Raw genomic sequence first — 16277 nt, 5'->3', positions numbered from 1 at the left:
TAAAGGTGCCCTCACAGGGTGACCATAGATCAGCTCAAAGGGACTAAACCCAAGTCGCTTTTGAGACACCTCCCGGTAGGCGAACAGAAGGCATGGCAAGAGGACGTCCCACTTCCGCCTCAAGGGCTCTGAAAGGCCCCTGATCATGCATTTCAAAATGCAGTTGAATCTCTCAACCAGACCATTACTTTGGGGGTGGTAAGGGGTAGTGAACTTGTAGGTTACCCCACACTCCTTCCACAGAGACTTCATTTATGTGGATATGAAGTTGGTACCCCTATCAGATACCACTTTTTCGGGGAACCCAATGCGGGTAAAAACCCACATCAAAGCATGACCACCACAGAGGAAGTGTTGACTTTAGAGGAATGGCTTCTGGGTACCAGATGGCATGGTCCACCAAGACCAGGATAAATCGGTTGCCCATGGCTGTCTTGGGATCCAGCAGCCCTACAATATAAATCCCTACCCTCTCCAAAGGAGTACTGACAACAGGTAAAGGTTGGAGCGGAGCCTTACATTTCCCCACACTCTGCAATGAGCATCTGAGTGCCTGCGCATTATGGGCCAGTAAAAGTGGGTGACAAGCCTCTCAAAGGTCTTGTCCTGCCCCAAATGTCCAGCTAAAGGCACATCATGAGCCAACCCCGGTAGGAAGGCCCTGAAGTACTGGGGTACCACCAGCACACAGGCTGACCCAGGCTCAGGAACCTTAGACTTCCTAACCAGGAGGTCATCCTCTCAATAGATCAGGTGCGATCCTGGCTCCTTGCCAGCCGCCTGGTCTGCAGCCTGCTGCCACAAACCCTCCCTTGTAGGGCATATCCTCTGTGCTGCACAGAATGCTTCCCTGGTGGGCCCCCTTCCTGCTGCCACTGCGACAGCTCAGGGACCTCATCCAGTTCAGCCACCTGTTCCCCGGTAGGTTCCGGGGTGTCAACCTCTGGCTCCGCCTCCTCCCGGACTGCGGGAACTTCTGGGGCTGGTTTCCCAGGCCCCCTGCCCTTCCTCTTCTTGGCGGTCCTCTGGGCCATTGTTTCAGGCTCCAGGGGCTCTTGACCACCCTGACAGGCTGCCATAGACCAGGTGGATATGCATAACCGCCCAGGCAGACCCAACAACTCCAAGTGAGACCTGTGTTCCATCTCCTTCCAAGGGGAATCCTCCAAGTCATTGCCTAGCAAACAATCTACAGGCATGGTTGGACTCAGAGCTACCTTCAAGGAACCTAAGACCCTCCCATTCAAAGGGAACCTGTGCCACTCTGCACAGGTGCTCTGAGTTGTCCACTGCAACTACTTGGTGAAGTACCCGGAGATCAATCTGCTCTTCAGACACCAACTGACTCCTCACTGTAGTCACGCTGGATCCTGTGTCTCTCAGACCCTCCACCTTCCTCTGTCCATTGATGGTCACCCACTGCCTGTACTTCTCAGCTGGCTCCCATCCACCTGGAACCAACTCCTCCCCAAGCGCTACACTGGCCAAACCCTAGGACGGCGCACCAGTGGGTGCCGGTGTACTTTTGGAGCATTTGGGGTCCCCCCTCACATGACCCACCTGGTCACATGCATAACACTTATGTGGGAGGTCCCCGTGCCACTGGCTTCCCTTTGGAGAACCATGGCTTCTTCTCATTGGGGGGGCTGAGAATCCTTACCTTGGGAATCAGTTTGGGGCCCTTCAGAGAACTCTACCTGTTTAACCTTACCTCCCCCTTTCTTCTGAGAGGGACCCTGCCCACCCTTGGCGTGGTCTCCCCATACCTCTTTTGGACCCTGGTGCTCTCCCAGTGGTCCGCTTCCTGCGCAAGCTTCCTGGGATCAGTCTGCTTGCTGTCAATCAGGTGCTGGCGCATCTCTCTAAAGCATGTTATGTTATGGTATTTGTGTGGTGCATGGCTACCCAGCGCTAGGGGGACAACTCTCCAAAAAGAGGGATGCATAATTAGAATATTAGAACAGCCAAGTTTTTAGTCCTTTCCGAAAATTCAATTCATGACTCGTGGAACGAAGGCTTTGGGGGAGGGAATTCCAGAGTTTGGCTCCAAGATAAGCCAATGTGGTGCCTCCCTATCTGGATTTCTTAACTCTAGGTAAGGGCTTCTGAGGCGGATCTAAGTTTCTTGGTTGAAATATAAAAAGGTGCCAATGTCTTTAAATGCCTAGGACCTCAGTTGTATAGTGATCTGTATATGCAGCACAGGATTTTAAACATTATACGTTGTTCCACTGGGAGCCAATGAAGGTCAGCAAGAGCAGTTTTAATCGAGGCATGCTTCGGTGTATCTAAAAGAAGCCGGGCCACGGCATTTTTGACATATCTTGAAGAACCAAACTGTAGTCCGTTTCCGTAGTCCAATCTAGAAATAATGAGAGCCTGAAAGTGAGTCTTTTTGCCAAGAACAGAAGTATGGCAAACATTTTTCTCAAAAGCCTCATTATACTAAAACAGGTGGCAGATATTTTTTTTAGCTTGGTGTTCCAAAGTGAGTTAGGGGTCGAGCCAAACTCCCAAACTTTTAACACAGTTCTTCGGGGCAGGTAACTGTCCCAGGGAAATCGGCAGCCTGGGGTTCATACACGGATGGGAGCTCTGGCTTAGTATCATTACTTTGGTTTTATCTTTGTTTAATTGGAGCATACTAGCGTTCATCCATCTTGATACTGCCTGTAAACAGCGAGGCAGAAGGCAGTCTTTGCGTTCTGAATTGGAAGAGAAAGAGACCACCAACTGTGTGTCATCCGCATAGGAAACCAGAGAAATCCCAAATGACTCCACTATCTTGGCCAATGTAACCATATATATATACTAAATAATGTGAGACTGAGGGAGGAGCACTGTGGCACCCCACAGTTGCATTTGAATTTACTTGAAAGGTATGACCGATCCAGTACCTGGAATGTTCTTCCCTTCAACAATGAGGAAAGTCAGTTAAGTGCATTTCCCTCAATTCCCATTTCTTTCATCCTCTGACATAGCAGCTGGTGCTCTACCATGTCAAAGGCTGCGCTGAGGTCCAGGAGTATGATTGCTGTAGGGCATCCCTGATCTATGCACTTCCTAGCCTCTTCCATAACAATGGTCAAGGCTGATTCAGTGTTGAGAGAGGGCCTAAAGCCCATTTAGGTAGGGTGAAGGATATTGTTGTCCTCTAAGTATGTAGATAGTTGAGCATTCATCTGTTTGTCTAATATTTTGGAGGGAGAGGGAAGTAGCAACATGGGCCTATAGTTTTTCAGCACTGATGCATCCAAATTGGGTTTTTTCAACAAAGGTCTGATTATCATGTGTTTCCATTGATCGGAGTCTATGCTTCTCGATATGGAAAGATTTATCAGATCTGTCAGAACGGGAATGATAACTGAACCCCCTAGGGCCATTATCGCTGGAGGGACAGCGTCCAAGGGGGATCCTGACTTAAGAGCTGACAGAGAGGAAGCTACGTGATCCTGTGACATGAGGAAGAATTGAGAAATGGAGGCAGCACCACTGAGATAAGGATTTATCACCTCATCCGAGAGAGGTTCATTGTTTGAAAAGCTCGAATAAATGTCTGCAATTTTTTGTTGAAATAATAGAGCTAAATTATTGCTGTGTTCTTGTGAAGCTTCAATAAAGTTTTTCCTTAGAGGGTGAATGTAAGAGTTCTTTAACTGAAATATCTCTTTCGAAGAGTTGGGAGATTGTTCAATCCCAGCAGCATAGTAGGTACTTTGGGCTAGTTTAATTTCTGCATGATAGAGTCTAATAGCTTTCCTAAATTCTTCCTTTAAAGCTGGTTCATAAGTTTTTCTCCAACTTCTTTCTAAACGTCTACATTTCCTTTTTTAAATTCGCAAGTGAGGGGTGAACCACGGGGTGACCATCTTCCAGCAGCTCCCTGTTTTCTTGCTGACAGGGAGCAAAATATTTAGACTATCCGTGATCCATTAATTAAATTAATCTGTACTAATATCATTCATGTCAAGAGAGACAGGCTTACTTTCCATCAGGATATGGTTCAATCAATCAATCAATAATTTGTTAAGCATGGTTCTCACCCGGTAGGGTCTCAAGGGGTGGAGGCGGTGCTACCCTTCAAAGAGCCATGTTTTGAGGCGCTTTTTGAAGCCTAGGAGGTCCTGGGTCTTGCGTTAGTTGGTGGGGAGGGAGTTCCAGGTTTTGGTGGCAAAGTGGGAGAAAGACCTTCTGCCGGATGTGGTGCGTTGGATGTGAGGGACTGTTGCAAGGGCAAGGTCGGTGCAGTGGAGCGGAGCTGGCGTGTCAGGATGTGGAAGTTAAGTTGTTCGTTGAGGTAGGCCGGTCCGGTGTCGTGGAGGGCTTTGTGAGCGTGGATTAGAATTTTGAAGATGATCTTTTTGTTGATGGGTAGCAAGTGTAGGGTTCTGAGGTGGGCGGAGATGTGCTCCTGGCGAGGGAGGTTGAGGCGTGCTGAGGTGTTCTGGATGCACTGGAGTTTTCTCTGGAACTTGGCTGTGGTCCCTGCATAGAGGGCATTGCCGCAGTCCAGTCTGCTGCTGACAAGGGCGTGGGTGACCATTCTTCTGGTTTCTACTGGAATGCACTTGAAGGTCTTGCGGAGCATACGAAGGGTGTTGAAGCAAGAAGACGATTTGGCATTGACTTGCTGGGTCATGGAGAGAGACAAGTCTAGATTGCGTGCGTGGGTGGTGGGTGTCGAGGGTGGTCCTAGGGTGGCCAGCCTCCATGAGTCGTTCCATGCTGACTTGTTGGATCCGAAGATGATGATCTCGGTTTTTCCTGAGTTCAACTTGAGGTGGCTTGCTGTCATCCAATTAGCAATGGCGAGAAGTCCGGTGTGGAGGTTGTTCTTGGCGGTAGAGGGGTTCCTCATGAGGGAGAGGATGAGCTGAGTGTCGTCAGCGTAGGAAATGATGATGAGACCATTGGGTCGGACGATGCTGGAGAGTGGAGCCATGTAGATATTGAAGGGGGTGGGGCTGAGCGAGGATCCCTAGGGGACTCCACATATGGTCTTAGTGGCTTTAGACCGGAATGGGTGAGGCAAACGCTTTGGGTTTATTTCAGAGAGGAAGTAGATGAGCCAGTCTAGGGTTTTGTGGCGAATTCCGGCGTCGAAGAGGTGTGTGTAAAGGGTTTTGTGGCATACGGTGTCGAAGGCTGTGGAAAGGTCGAGAAGGATGAAGGCAACAGTTTCACCCTTGTCAAGTCTGGTCCTGATGTTGGCGGTACAGGTGATTAGGGTGGTCTCGGTGCTGTGGTTTCTACAGAATCCAGACAGGGAGGCGTTGAGTACGTTGTTGTCCTCGAGGAAGCAGGAGAGTTGTTTGTTGACTGTCTTCTCTATGACCTTCACGGGGAAGGGGAGTAGAGAGATAGGACAGTAGTTTGTGAGCTCTTCGAGGTCTGCTTTGCGATTTTTGAGAAAGGCGTTGACTTCGACATGTTTCCAAACATCTGGAAAGGTTTCGGTCTCGAAGGAGCTGTTGATGACGGACCGGAGCTGGGGAGCAATGATTTGGCTGGCCTTGTTGAAGACGTGGTGGGGGCAGGGGTCTATTAGAGAGCCTGAGTGGATGGTGCTCATGGTTTTGGTAGTTTCTTCATCGTTGGCGGGGGTCCAGGTGCTCAGTACGTTGGTGCAGTAGGGTGCGGTGGGGTTGGCCGTGTCAGTGGTGGTGATGGTGAGGGACAGCGTTATGAATCTTTCATTTATGTCTGCAATCTTGAGGTGGAAGTAGCTGGAGAGGGAGTTGCAGAGGTCTTGCGAGTGCAGAGGGTCAATGGCACAAGATTTGGGTTTGGTGAGTTCCTTGATGATGATGAATAGTTCCTTGCTGTTGTGTGCGTTGTTGTCTATTCGCTCTTTGTAGAAGGATCTTTTGGTGGTCCGGATGAGCTGGTGGTGTATGCACATGGCTGATTTGTGGGCGGTGAAGTAACTCACTGATTGTTCTTGGCGCCAGGCTTTCTCAGTTTTCCGGCATTCTCGTTTGGAAGTCTGAAGTTCTGCAGTGAACCAAGGAGCTGTCTTGTTGATGCAGGTTTTTTTTTGAGTGGAGCGAGGGTGTTTGTGCAGGCGTTGAGCCATCGTTTGAGGTTTAGGGGGGAGGCATTGGGGTTGTTGGTTATGGATGGAGTAGATTGGGCGAGCTTGGAGATCACTGGCATTGACCTTCTGCCAGTGCTTGAAAGGTTGGCCTGATACTTGCGTAGAACTGAAATTAGGAAGTGTTCTTACCAGGCTAATGGAAGCGGAGGCTTAGAAATTAGACCAACTAAGTTGCTAAAACTAGGTCAGTAGTGTGTCCTTTGTCATAAGTAGGGCCTCTAATTAATTGATTCAGCTCTAAAGCCGCCATATCAGCAAGGAGACAGTTAGCTGCTACACTATCTAAATTGTCTGCGTGTATGTTAAAGTCACCTAAAATTGTGAAATTTATTTTTTTACATGATGAATCTGCCATTAGATCCAAAAAAGAGTGTAAAAAATTGTTTGGTGGGCCAGGGAGACGATAGACCAAAACTCACGAAAGCATAAATTGGGAATTTAGAGACAGTGAAAAAAAACATACTTTCACAATCAGATATCTGAAGTGGCTGAAAAATGACCTTAATAGATTCCTTATAGATAATGACAATTCCTCCCCCTTTCCAGGACATTCTATCTGATCTTATTATTTGGGATCCTTGAGGAAGTGCCAGATTAACATCCGGCAAGGATTCCTCAAGTAGCCATGTCTCAGTCAGAAACAGGGCTGTGGGGGAGACATCACTTATTAAAAGATGAATATCTAATTTATGAGCTGGTAGAGAACGACAATTAGCCAGCAAAAAAACACTACTTAAGTGTGACTTGGGTGGTGCACTACCTATTCCTTCAGTTTGGGGAGTCCACAAACAAGAAGGAGAAGACCATTTATAGGCCAGGCCGAACAGGATTGGCAAAGGTCAGATGGATGTGACCTGAGCAAATGCAGAGTCTCTAAGGTGTATGTGGGACCCTTTATTTTAGCAGAACTTAGGGACCTGGCCCCTGGTCGCGTCCCGGAGTGGACGGGCGTGCCTTAGACAAGCCTACGACATGCCTGCGAGGTGCCTGCTACGTACGTCCGCTGCGCGACTCCAACATCAGGCTTTTAATAAGGGTCTGGTGTGGGTCTGACGGCAACTAGACTGCCAACCCACCAATGTGGCGGGTGATAAACATGCCACCACCAAGGAGAAAAAAAATGGAGACCACTACCATCTCATACGCCTTAAACCACAAGTTCATGTCATCCTCCCTTTTGTAATCCTTCACAAGATCTTTAAGAATGTGCACCCTCCTCTCAGGCTGCACTGTAATGTGGCTGTCACCATCCCTACTGGACTGGCTCCTCTGATCCAGCTCCCTTAAGCTGAGCTCATGAGCCAACAACAACCTTTTCTCCTCTATGTTCATCCTCATTTTCTCCAACTCTCTCTGCCTGTCAGGGGTCAGACCCTTAGATGAGACACTGCTACCTGCCCTGGAGACCCTCTCCTTGGACATAACAGGCCCACCCACAATACCATTGTTTATGGAATGCTCTTCCTCCTCCTCATCCTCTGTGTGCCCTTCGGTGTTCTTGGCTGTCACCCAGGCCCTCAGCGCCTTTTGCAGCTCCTCCTTCTTGAATGAGCTCTTAATGGGACAGTCAAAACTTTTACCGAACTCCTTCAACTGAGCCTTCGTATAGCTCTGTAATTTCTCTAGTTCAAAAGGAGCTCCAGCTGATGCATCTCCAGATTGAGACATGATGAAAAGTCAACAAAAGTGCAAAGTTCCAAAAGGCAGAAAACAAGTTCCCAATTAAGTTCAGAAGTCAATCAAAGATTACCACAAAAATGGATGAAGGAAAAATCCAAGAGAAAGTGAAAAAGCAAAAATCACAAGACAAGTAGTATGTGGTCACATATTGGTCTGCACTCAAAACAGTAGTGTACACTTAGGGGGTCATTCTGACCCTGGCGGCCGGTGACCGCCAGGGTCACCGACCACGGGAGCACCGCCAACGAGCATTCTGACCGCGGCGGTTCAGCCGCGGTCAGAAACGGAAAGTCGGCGGTCTCCCGCCGACTTTCCGCTGCTCGGGTGAATCCTCCATGGCTGCGGAGCGCGCTCCGCAGCCATGGGGATTCTGACACCCCCTCCCGCCATCCTGTTCCTGGCGGGTCTCCCGCCAGGAACAGGATGGCGGTAGGGGGTGCCGCGGGGCCCCTGGGGGCCCCTGCAGTGCCCATGCCAATGGAATGGGCACTGCAGGGGCCCCCGTAAGAGGGCCCCACAAAGTATTTCAGTGTCTGCAAAGCAGACACTGAAATACGCGACGGGTGCAACAGCACCCGTCGCACCTTCCCAATACGCCGGCTCCATTCGGAGCCGGCGTCCACGTGGGAAGGTAGATTTGCCCTGGGCTGGCGGGCGGCCTTTTGGCGGCCGCCCGCCAGCCCAGGGCAAATCTCAGAATACCCTCCGCGGTCTTGCGACCGCGGAGCGGTATTTTGTCGGGGTAGACTGGCGGGCGGCCTCCGCCGCCCGCCAGTCTCGGAATCACCCCCTTAATCTCTGTATGTCAAGTACAGATACCCCCTTGCTAGCTTGGCACGAGCAGTAGGCATAAATTCAGAGTGCTAGGTGTAAAGTATTTGTACCAACACACACAGTAACTTAATGAAACTACTACAAAATGTGACAAAACAGGTTTAGAAAAATAGAAAATATTTATCTAAACAAAACAAGACCAAAACAATAAAAATCCACAATACACAAGTCAAGTTATCAGTTAAAAAGGAAAGAGTTGTCATGTAGTTTTAAACACAACGCTAACGCTGTTAGCATGAAAATGTACCTGGGTGTGTCAAAAATAACCCTGCACTGGCAAGTGTGCATCATAAAGGGCTTGCGAAGCGTTGATTTCACTCACGAGCGAGAGCTTGCGTCGTTTCTCCTTTAGTCGGATCGGCGTACGTCATTTCTTTTCTCTGCAGGAGAGCGATGCGTCAATCCAGTCGGCACTCTTGGGTCCTGGCGGGCCTGGCGTCATTTTTACACACACAGTGGTGTTTGCATCTGAAATTTAGCTGCACGATGGTCTGAAAACCACGCAGCGCGGGTTGCGATCTCACCAGCCTCCATCAGCGATGCTGCGAGTCGCTTCTCAAGCCGCGGGCGTCGATCTTCCGGTCACATTGCAGGTGAGCATTGATTTTCAGCTGCAAGCTGGTGGTGCGTTGATTTTTCAGCCGCAGATCGGAGTTGTGTCGATCTTTTCCCCGCACGGCGGTCTGTGCGTGGATTTCTCACTCTTTGGCTGCCAGTTTTTCTTCTCAGGGTCCCAGAAACTGGATGGCCACCACTTGGCAGAGTAGGAGTCTCTCCAGAGGCTTCAGGTGCTGGCAGAGATAAGTCTTTGCTGTCCCTGAGACGTCAAACAACAGGAGGCAAGCTCTAAATCAAGCCCTTGGAGATCTTCACAAGAAGGAAGGCAACACAAAGTCCAGTCTTTGTCCTCTAGCACAGGCAGAAGCAGCAACTGCATGATAGCTCCACAAAGCACAGTCATAGGCAGGGCAGCTCTTCTTCCTCAGCTCTTTAGCTCTTCTCCCGGGCAGAGGTTCCTCTTGGTTTCCAGAAGTGTTCTAAAGTCTGAGGTTTTGGGTGCCCTTCTTATACCCATTTTGCCCTTTGAAGTAGGCTTACTTCAAAGAAAAGTCTCTCTTGTTTGTGAAATCCTGCCTTGCCCAGGCCAGGCCCCAGACACAGACCAGGGGGTTGGAGACTGCATTGTGTGAGGGCAGGCACAGCCCTTTCAGGTGTGAGTGACCAATCCTTCCCTCCCTCCTAGCACAGATGGCTCATCAGGAAATGCAGACTACACCCCAGCTCCCTTTGTGTCACTGTCTAGTGAGAGGTGCAAGCAGCCCAACTGTCAAACTGGCCCAGACAGGGAATCCACAAACAGGCAGAGTCACAGAAATGGTTTAAGCAAGAAAATGCCCACTTTCTAAAAGTGGCATTTTCAAACACACAATCTTAAAATCAACTTTACTAAAAGATGTATTTTTAAATTGTGAGCTCAGAGACCCCAAACTCCACATGTCTATCCACTCCCCAATGGAATCTACACTTTAATCATATTTAAAGGTAGCCCCCATGTTAACCTATGAGAGGGACAGACGCTGCAACAGTGAAAAACGAATTTAGCAATATTGCACTGTCAGGACATATAAAACACATTACTATAAAACACATTACTATATGTATTAGCTTAACCATACTCTGCAACCTGCAATGGGGCTACCTAGGGCGTGTCGTAGGGGTGCCTTACATGTAAGGAAAGGGAAGGTTTAGGCCTGGCAAGTGGGTACTCTTGCCCAGTCGAATTTACAGTTAAAAACTGTACACACAGACACTGCAGTGACACGTCTGAGACATAATTACAGAGCTACTTAGGTGGGTGGCACAACCAGTGCTGCAGGCCCACTAGTAGCATTTGATGTACAGGTCTTGGGCACCTCTAGTGCACTTTACTAGGGACTTACTAGTAAATCAAATATGCCAATCATGGATGAACAAATTACATACACATTTTGTAAAGGAGCACTTGCACTTTGGCACTGTTTAGCAGTGGTTAGGTGCCCAGAGTAACAAAAACAGAGTCCAGCACACATCAACAACCTGGGAAACAGAGGCAAAAAGTTAAGGGAGACCTCACCAAGGATGACAAATCTAACAGTCTGCATGACCACAAGGTCAATGTCTGCCCGGGAAGGGAGTCAAGGGCACCTGGTGCCTGGAACAATGGCCCAGACAGCTGCTAAGGAGAGGAGCAAGGGGCACGGGAAACCGGTCCCAGAAGTTCCCACAGTGGTTGATGGGGTCCCTGAGGAGGATGCCCGAGCCAACTGGGGAGGACATTGCTGACCTGGGTAACCTACCTGAGCTTGCTGGCTGGCAAGTTGAGGGTGGGCCAACCAGGGAGGAATTCTGCAAGGTGCAGAACAAAATGTACAGGTTGTCAGACAAGGTGAGGACTAGCATCAAGGAAGAAGTTGCCACAATGCTGGTTCTTGGGGTGAATGAGAAGTCCAGCAATCCCTGGTCCAGCCCTGTGGTGCTGGTTCCCAAGGCTGACGTTTACGGTGCCAAGCCAGAACTTAGGTTCTGTGTGGACTACCGGGACCACAACTTTGTCACAAAGACAGATGCTCACCCGATCCCCCGAGCTGATGATCTCGTAGACAGGCTAGGCACTGCCAAATTCCTCAGTAACTTTGATCTCATGTGAGGGTACTGGCAGATCACCTTAACTGAGGGGGCTAAAGAGAGTTCTACATTTTCTACTGCTGAGGGACATTACCAGTTTAGAGTAATGCCCTTTGGATTGAAAAATGCCTCCACTACCTTCCAACGGTTGGTTAACGGGGTCCTAGCTGGCAAAGATGCATTATGCGCAGCCTACTTAGATGACATTCCTGTGCCAGATTGGGCAGGGTTCCGTTGCGTAGTTGGGACACATAGTAGGTGGTGGCAAGGTGCAGCCCTCCAGGCCAAGATTGAGACAATCAAGGCCTGGCAACCACCTAGAACCCAAACTGAGGTGAGAGCCTTCCTGGGTCTCACCGGGTACTACAGCAGATTTATTAAGGGCTATGGCTACATAGTTGTCCCCTTAACAGAACTCACATCTAAGAAACAACCTAGGTTGGTGAATTAGACAGAGGCTTGTCAGAAAGCCTTTGACTCTCTAAAGGAATCCATGTGCATGGCACCCATGCTTAGGGCCCCTGTCTTCTCCAAGGAGTTCATCGTGCAGACAGACGCATCAGAGAATGACATAGGTACAGTTCTAGCACAGCTGAATGAGGAGGGCCTAGACCAACTAGTAGTCTTTATTAGCAGAACACTATTACCATGGGAACAGAGGTGGAGTGTTATTGAAAGTAAAATATTTGCTGTGGTCTGGGCACTGAAGAAGCTGAGACCATATCTTTTTGGGACACACTTCCGGGTTCATACAGATCACAGGACCCTCAGATGGCTTATGCAGATGAGGGGTGAAAATCCTAATCTCTTGAGGTGGTCCATTTTCCTTCAGGGGATGGACATTACAATGGAGCATCGCCTTGGGACTGACAATGTCAGTGCTGATGGTCCCTCCGGATACTTCTACCTTAGCGATGAGAGCTCCCAATAGGTTGGAGAGCTCTCCCCACTTTCAGCTGGGGGGACACAAGTTACACCTGACAGCCTTAGGGTGGTTATCCCCCAACTTTTTGCCTGCCTCCCTCACCTTTTCTGACAGTTTTTTTTCCTGGTTTTTAGACTCTGCGCACTTTACCACTTCTAAACAGTGCTAAAGTGCATATGCTCTCCCTTAAACATGGTAACACTGGTTCATACCCAATTGGCATATTTGATTTACTTGTAAGTCCCAAGTAAAGTGCACTACATGTGCCCAGGGCATGTGGTTTGAATGCTACGAGTGGGCCTGCAGCACTGGTTGTGACACCCAAATAAGTAGCCCATTAACTATGTCTCAGGCCTGTCATTGCAAGGCCTGTGTGTGCAGTTTCACTGCCACTTCGAGTTGGCATTTAAAAGTACTTGCCAAGCCCTAATCTCCACTTTTTCTACATATAAGTCACCCCTAAGGTAGGCCCTAGGTAACCCACAGACCAGGGTGCTATGTAGTGAAAAGGCAGGACATGTATATGTGTGGTTTATATGTCCTGGTAGTGGAAAAATCCTAAATTGGTTTTCCACGACTGTGAAGCCCGCTCCTTCAATAGTATAACATTAGGGCTACCCTCATATACTGTTCGAGTGGTAGATTATGATCAGAAAGGGGTAACCAGGTCATATTTAGTGTGGCCAGAATGGTAATGCAAAGTCCTGTTTATTGGTGAGGTTGGATTTTTTATTACTATTTTAGAAATGCCACTTTTAGAATGTGAGCATGTCTCTGTATTTAAAATCCACCATGCCTTACCACCTGTCTCCAATCCACGTTTGGGCTGGGCTGGTTGACAGCTCCCTTGTGCATTTCACCCAGACAACCACAAACACAGGCTACTCAGTCACACCTGCACTCTTCTGCATACTGAAAGGGTCTTCCTGGGCTCGAGGGTGGAAGGCCTGACACTGACATTTCAAAGGCTAGTGGCCCGCCCTCACACAATGGACTGCCAAACCCCCTCCTGGGACCCTGGCAGACAGACTTGTACTGAAAAGGGACCTTGTGCACTTCAAAACCACTCTTTGAAGTCTCCCCCACTTCAAAGGCAGTTTTGGGTATATAAACTGGGTCTCTGACCTCGCCAAATCAGACATGTCTGGACGTGATCCTGCAAACTGTCAAGAGGAGCTGCCTGACTGCCCTAAGGACTCACCTGGGCTGCTTTGCTGTGAAGGACTGCTGTCATTCTGTTGCCCTGCTGCCTTGCTGGCCTCTGACTTTGCTGAGAAGCATTTTCCAAGTGCTTGAATTGAGCTTACCTCCTGTTTTCTGAATTCTCAAGTCCAAACAGACAATCTATTCAAGGAAATTGCTTGTCCACTAAATATTGACGCACAGACTGCAGGAAACAATGCACAACCTGCCTTGCGATGAGAAAATTGCTGCACAGCCGAACTGGAACGACGCAGCCCACCTTCCTGAGTGAAGATCGACACAGTGCCTGTGACCGGAAATTCAATGAACAGCCCTACTAGATCGACGCACAGCTGAGCCGGAACTTTGCAGCCCGATTTCCTGAGTGAAGAATTGACAAAGCACCTGCTTTGTGACAGAAAATTCTACGCAACGCCTACAGGATGGACGCAATGCCTGTGACTTTGTCCCGCACACCCAGAATTTCCATGCATTGTCCCTGGGCACCAAAAGAACCCTGCATCCCAGTAAGGACCCAAGACACCAGAAATAGACTCAAAGCAGCTTGCGGCGTGGAAAGAAATGATGCATTATCTGTGCCGCATCGGAAAATCCGAAGCACACCTTATTTTTCTACGGATCTCCTCTTCTGTGGTCTCCGTGCATGAAATGTTGATGCAAACCAGGTACTTTATGCACACAAGAGACAACTGTTGATTTTTAAGATCTAAGGCTCTTTATAGTCTTGTAAAAGTGATATTTTAACTTGTGCTTATTGAATCTTTTTTCGTTTTGACCTTAATTTAACTAGATAATTATCATATATTTTTCTAAACCTGTTGGGTGTATTTTTGTGGTGTTTTCACTGTGTTATTGTATGGTGGATTACACAAATAATTTACACATTGCCTTCGAAGTTAAGCCTGACTGCTCAGTGCAAAAATGCCAGAGGGTGGGAACAATATAAATATGGCAACAAAAAACCTTATAATGGCCGCATCCTCCTGTAATCTATACAAGATGTGATAAAGGTGCTCATACACAAATAAACATATTTGTTGCCTAATATGTATACTAGGATAGGGCAAAACCTAAACTAGAGGGTGGGCACAGGATAATTTAGAGTTTGTGTAACTTACCTTAACTACGATGTTGGTCCCTATTTGGATAAGGGTGAATACCTCTGCCAACTAGAGACCCCATTTCTAACAGTGGCCCCTCTCGGAATACCTAGCTTGGAAAAAATGGTTTATTGTTTAGACGTATTGATTTTTATGTGTGGTTGGGCCTCCCTCCTCTCCATGCCTGGCTAAGTGTACATCTGATGGTATGCCTTACAGGGTGATTCTCATGCATGTGTGTAATTTTAATTTTTAACTGATCTTTAACTTTGTTGGCGTCGCCAGCCCTCCAGTACCCTAGTGTGTGCATGGGGGTGCCATCAGTGTGGGCAATGTTTTCAACCTACTCATGCATGGGGATGTGTAAAAGAGGAGGCGTGTGGCACTGAATGTTTGTTGGCAATCAGAATGTGCCCTAAGGTCATGTGTGTACCTCTATAGTCCCGGTATATGGTGTGAAATGTGACCCTCCCAAGTGGCGTCAGGTGTCTTGGCTAAGCCCTTTTCTAGAAGCTTCCCTTGGGCTAGCTTTGGTCTTCTTTTTTTTTATCTTTGGGCATTTCCCTAGACCTTCGATCTTAATTGTCGTGAACCAGAGGTGGTCAGAGAATTGTTCCATGACCCCCATGTGCCACTGATTTGCGGTGTTTGAATTAGGATTCTAGCTCCTTTCGGGCAGTGTGTGTGTGAGGCCTTGTGTTAGCTGATTGTTAGGCCTGATGCGGGGTGAGCATTTCACTGTGTTCTATTCTGCTCAGAACTTTGATCTATTTGTCAGACTCCCATTTCCCGAGTACAGACTTCTCCCTCAAACCACATTTTATTTTGACCTACGGTTCCTGGCTACTACTTGGATATCTTTGAAGGAAAGGAGGAGGCAAAACATTGCCGCTCAGAGAGACTGAAGCATGGCTAAGAACTTGTCTAAGTTTGTCGAAAATATGGTCTGGGATGGCTGGATGTTCTGAAGGACCCCCCTCTACTAACTGTCTGCTGGGTGCAGGGATCTGGCTCTCTGCTTTTTAAGCATTAGCTGGGGGGCAATTCACCCCTCCATTGTCAGGCTGCCCTCACCTTGGGGTGTGGCCTCCCAAGTCCAACCTGGGGGATCAGCAGCAGAGTGGGACTAGGCTCCCTCGGGCACTCTGAATGGCTGACTCTAATGAGGTTACCCAATCAACAGCTACACAACAACCCTGAATGGCAGAATCTAGTGAGGATACCCAGTCGACAGCAGCACAGCAACCCTGAGTTTCCCAAATGCAAGTAAGGCTTAAATCCTTAATGTTGCCTCATTTGCCTTTCTTTTGAGTTTTACTGTGGTGAATTTTAATTTGATGTGTGTGAAAAATAGATGCTTTGTTATAGGGATATTACGGTTTACAGCGCATTTAGATTCTGGATCTACACGAAGGAATTGCTTCCCCAAACAGTAACCCTTCCATGCAGTGGTTGCATTCCTGGTCCTTGTTGGGCTGAGTTCCCTATCTATGGTTGCTGATGTCATGTGTTGGTTCAGCTACCCGATCCCTGTTGCAGTAGTATGAATTTAAGATACAATCGTGTTTCCCTGGGACTGTTTTTGTGGATGGAATTTTGTGGAGCTTGGCCCGGCTTACCAATTTCTGCTCATGGTGTGTCTTTAGTCGACATCTGTCGGCCATGTGGCCCATTCCGTGGCACTATTAGCATTGCATGTAGTTCGCTTCTGCATACCTCCATGGTTTCTGTCATATCTATATTGAAACCCTCATGGTTTTGTGGTGGGGCACCG

This window comes from Pleurodeles waltl, chromosome 7, assembly GCF_031143425.1.
Source record: "Pleurodeles waltl isolate 20211129_DDA chromosome 7, aPleWal1.hap1.20221129, whole genome shotgun sequence".
NCBI classification, from domain to species: Eukaryota; Metazoa; Chordata; class Amphibia; order Caudata; family Salamandridae; genus Pleurodeles; species Pleurodeles waltl.
The sequence above is the reverse complement of the archived record's forward strand: the minus strand, read 5'-3'. Positions refer to the sequence as shown.